The following is a 5,000-nucleotide window of genomic DNA, read 5'->3' as shown; positions in this document are numbered from 1 at the left end:
TTTTATGGCTTGTAAATTCATACAATGGTCCCCTAAGCCTTCACGTGAAGTTTCGTTGCAAGATGACTCGTTTTCTATTTTTCACGATTTTCGAAACTTTTTGCGGTTCGGGATTTTTTAGAATTTTTTTAGGAGGAGTTTTGGCCCCAAATTTTGTGGACGTGATCCTTCTATTTTTGTTGGCATGCACAAAAAAATTCAGCTAAAAACTCGAAGCGGAGAAGATTTCGCGACCGTTTGAAAAAAGTGTCCCCGTTTCAGACACTTCAACGGCTACTGGCAGCAAACCTGTAAAATCTCAAACGCTCTTTAAGGGGGTGTGAGTTCTCAGAGGTTTGATGAGGGATAGGGGGCCAACACAAGGGCCAAGCACCAGCACCCATCGCACGTCATGTGCGCACACCCCCCCGGCCCCCCTCCCAATCGCCGGAACCCCAATGCCGCCGGTCAGGTTCTCCGGCGGTACTCCGGCGATGCTCCGGCGATGCTGTCCCGAGTGAAAAAAATGCGGCACCAGCACATGCTGGAGCCAAGCATGGGCACCGTGGCTCAAAATCGAACTTCGGCCAAGGCCTCGACCATCAATGGCACATGATGACGCATGGTGATGGCACATGCATCGACCATCATCGGCATAGGCTGCCCTTCGGTACGGGCACTTGCCTCGACCGCCATCGGCACAAGCTGGGCCCTGGTGTGGGTTGTTGCCTCGATCACCAGCGGCACATGCTGAGCCTTGGTGCGGGCGGTTGCCTCGAGCACCATCCGCAGACCCTGGGCCCTGGTGCGGCCGGTTGCCCCGATAACCATCGGCACACGCTGGGCCCTGGAGCGGCCGGTTGCCTCGATCACCATCGGCAAAAGCTGGGCCCTGGTGCGGGCGCTTGCCTCGACCACCATCGGCACACGCTGGGCACTGGTGCGGGCGCTTGCCTCGACCACCATCGGCACACGCTGGGCCCTGGTGCGGGCGGTTGCCCCCAGCACCATCGGCACACGTTGGGCCCTGGTGCGGGCGCTTGCCTCGACCACCATCGGCACACGCTGGGCCCTGGTGCGGCAGGTTGCCTCGACCACCATCGGCACACGCTGGGCCCTGGTGCGGCAGCTTGCCTCGAGCACCATCGGCACACGCTCGGCCCTGGTGCGGTCGGTTGCCTCGAGCACCATCGGCACACGCTGGGCCCTGGTGCGGGCGCTTGCCTCGACCACCATCGGCACACGCTGGGCCCTGGTGCGGTCGGTTGCCTCGAGCACCATCGGCACACGCTGGGCCCTGGTGCGGGCGGTTGCCTCGACCACCATCGGCACACGCTGGGCCCTGGTGCGGGCGGTTGCCTCGACCACCATCGGCACACGCTGGGCCCTGGTGCGGGCGCTTGCCTCGACCACCATCGGCACACGCTCGGCCCTGGTGCGGTCGGTTGCCTCGAGCACCATCGGCACACGCTGGGCCCTGGTGCGGCAGGTTGCCTCGACCACCATCGGCACACGCTGGGCCCTGGTGTGGGCGCTTGCCTCGACCACCATCGGCACACGCTGGGCCCTGGTGCGGCAGGTTGCCTCGAGCACCATCGGCACACGCTGGGCCCTGGTGCGGTCGGTTGCCTCGACCACCATCGGCACACGCTGGGCCCTGGTGCGGGCGCTTGCCTCGACCACCATCGGCACACGCTGGGCCCTGGTGCGGCAGGTTCCCTCGACCACCATCGGCACACGCTGGGCCCTGGTGCGGCAGGTTGCCTCGATCACCATCGGCACAAGCTGGGCCCTGGTGCGGGCGGTTGCCTCGACCACCATCGGCACACGCTGGGCCCTGGTGCGGCAGCTTGCCTCGAGCACCATCGGCACACGCTCGACCCTGGTGCGGTCGGTTGCCCCGAGCACCATCGGCACACGTTGGGCCCTGGTGCGGCAGGTTGCCTCGACCACCATCGGCACACGCTGGGCCCTGGTGCGGGCGCTTGCCTCGACCACCATCGGCACACGCTCCGCCCTGGTGCGGTCGGTTGCCTCGAGCACCATCGGCACACGCTGGGACCTGGTGCGGCAGGTTGCCTCGACCACCATCGGCACACGCTGGGCCCGGGTGCGGGCGGTTGCCTCGACCACCATCGGCACACACTGGGCCCTGGTGCGGGCGGTTGCCTCGACCACCATCGGCACACGCTGGGCCCTGGTGCGGGCGCTTGCCTCGACCACCATCGGCACACGCTGGGCCCTGGTGCGGCAGGTTGCCTCGAGCACCATCGGCACACGCTGGGCCCTGGTGCGGCAGGTTGCCTCGACCACCATCGGCACACGCTGGGCCCTGGTGCGGGCGCTTGCCTCGAGCACCATCGGCACACGCTCGGCCCTGGTGCGGTCGGTTGCCTCGAGCACCATCGGCACACGCTGGGCCCTGGTGCGGCAGGTTGCCTCGACCACCATCGGCACACGCTGGGCCCTGGTGAGGGCGCTTGCCTCGACCACCATCGGCACACGCTCGGCCCTGGTGCGGTCGGTTGCCTCGAGCACCATCGGCACACGCTGGGCCCTGGTGCGGGCGCTTGCCTCGAGCACCATCGGCACACGCTCGGCCCTGGTGCGGTCGGTTGCCTCGAGCACCATCGGCACACGCTGGGCCCTGGTGCGGCAGGTTGCCTCGACCACCATCGGCACACGCTGGGCCCTGGTGCGGGCGCTTGCCTCGACCACCATCGGCACACGCTCGGCCCTGGTGCGGCAGGTTGCCTCGAGCACCATCGGCACACGCTGGGCCCTGGTGCGGGCGGTTGCCTCGACCACCATCGGCACACGCTGGGCCCTGGTGCGGGCGCTTGCCTCGACCACCATCGGCACACGCTGGGCCCTGGTGCGGCAGGTTGCCTCGAGCACCATCGGCACACGCTGGGCCCTGGTGCGGTCGGTTGCCTCGAGCACCATCGGCACACGCTGGGCGCTGGTGCGGGCGCTTGCCTCGACCACCATCGGCACACGCTGGGCCCTGGTGCGGCAGGTTGCCTCGATCACCATCGGCACACGCTGGGCCCTGGTGCGACAGGTTGCCTCGAGCACCATCGGCACACTATCGGCCCTGGTGCGGGCGGTTGCCTCGACCACCATCGGCACACGCTGGGCCCTGGTGCGGGCGCTTGCCTCGGGCACCATCGGCACACGCTGGGCCCTGGTGCGGGCGGTTGCCTCGAGCACCATCGGCACACGCTGGGCCCTGGTGGGTTTAGGCACATCTTCAAATTTCTGCCGTGCCAATGCCATTTTTATGGCTTGTAAATTCATACAATGGTCCCCTAAGCCTTCACGTGAAGTTTCGTTGGAAGATGACTCGTTTTCTATTTTTCACGATTTTCGAAACTTTTTGCGGTTCGGGATTTTTTAAAATTTTTTTATAAGGATTTTTGGCCCCAAATTTTGTAGGCATGATCCTTCTATTTTTGTTGGCATGCACAAAAAAATTCAGCTAAAAACTCGAAGTAGAGAAGATTTTGTGACCGTTTGAAAAAAGTGTCCCCATTTCAGACACTTTAACGGCTACTGGTAGCAAACCTGTAAAATCTCAAATGCTCTTTAAGGGGGTGTGAATTCTCAGAGGTTTGATGAGGGATAGGGGGCCAACACAAGGCCAAGTACCAGCACCCATCGCACATCATGTGCGCACACCCCCCCGGCCCCCCTCCCAATCGCCGGAACCCCAATGCCGCCGGTCAGGTTCTCCGGCGGTACTCCGGCGATGCTCCGGCGATGCTCCGGCGATGCTGTCCCGAGTGAAAAAAATGCGGCACCAGCACATGCTGGAGCCAAGCATGGGCACCGTGGCTCAAAATCGAACTTCGGCCAAGGCCTCGACCATCAATGGCACATGATGACGCATGGTGATGGCACATGCATCGACCATCATCGGCATAGGCTGCCCTTCGGTACGGGCACTTGCCTCGACCGCCATCGGCACAAGCTGGGCCCTGGTGTGGGTTGTTGCCTCGATCACAATCGGCACATGCTGAGCCTTGGTGCGGGCGGTTGCCTCGAGCACCATCGGCAGACCCTGGGCCCTGGTGCGGCCGGTTGCCCCGATAACCATCGGCACACGCTGGGCCCTGGGGCGGGCGTTTGCCCCCAGCACCATCGGCACACGCTGGGCCCTGGTGCGGGCGCTTGCCCCGAACACCATCGGCACAAGCCGGCCCTTGGTGCGGGCTCCTGGCTCGACCACCATCGGCACACGCTGGGCCCTGGTGCGGGCGGTTGCCTCGAACACCATCGGCACACGCCGGCCCTTGGTGCGGCCGGTTGCCTCGACCACCATCGGCACACGCTCGGCCTTGGTGAGGGCGCTTGCCTCGACCACCATCGGCACACGCTGGGCCCTGGTGCGGGCGCTTGCCTCGACCACCATCGGCACACGCTCGGCCTTGGTGCGGGCGCTTGCCTCGACCACCATCGGCACACGCTGGGCCCTGGTGCGGGCGGTTGCCTCGACCACCATCGGCACACGCTCGGCCTTGGTGAGGGCGCTTGCCTCGACCACCATCGGCACACGCTGGGCCCTGGTGCGGGCGCTTGCCTCGACCACCATCGGCACACGCTGGGCCCTGGTGCTGGCGGTTGCCTCGACCACCATCGGCACACGCTGGGCCCTGGTGCGGGCGGTTGCCTCGAACACCATCGGCACAAGCCGGCCCTTGGTGCGGGCGGTTGCCTCGAGCACCATCGGCACACGCTGGGCCCTGGTGCGGGCGGTTGCCTCGACCACCATCGGCACACGCTGGGCCCTGGTGCGGACGGTTGCCTCGACCACCATCGGCTCACGTTGGCCCTTGTTGCGGGCACATGCCTCGACCACCATCGGCACCTGCGCACCCTCGGTGTGGGATTTGCTTGTTTGGAAAAAGTGTCCCCGTTTCAGACATTTTAACGTCTACTGGTAGCATATCTGTAAAATCTCTAATGCTCTTTAGGGGGTGGTGGTCCGGCACCCCCTCTCCCCCCCCCACGGGGGGAGT

This window comes from Durio zibethinus, unplaced genomic scaffold (assembly GCF_047325235.1).
Source record: "Durio zibethinus cultivar Kanyao isolate XHJ-2024 unplaced genomic scaffold, ASM4732523v1 HiC_scaffold_3, whole genome shotgun sequence".
NCBI classification, from domain to species: Eukaryota; Viridiplantae; Streptophyta; class Magnoliopsida; order Malvales; family Malvaceae; genus Durio; species Durio zibethinus.
Note: the sequence above shows the minus strand (reverse complement) of the source record.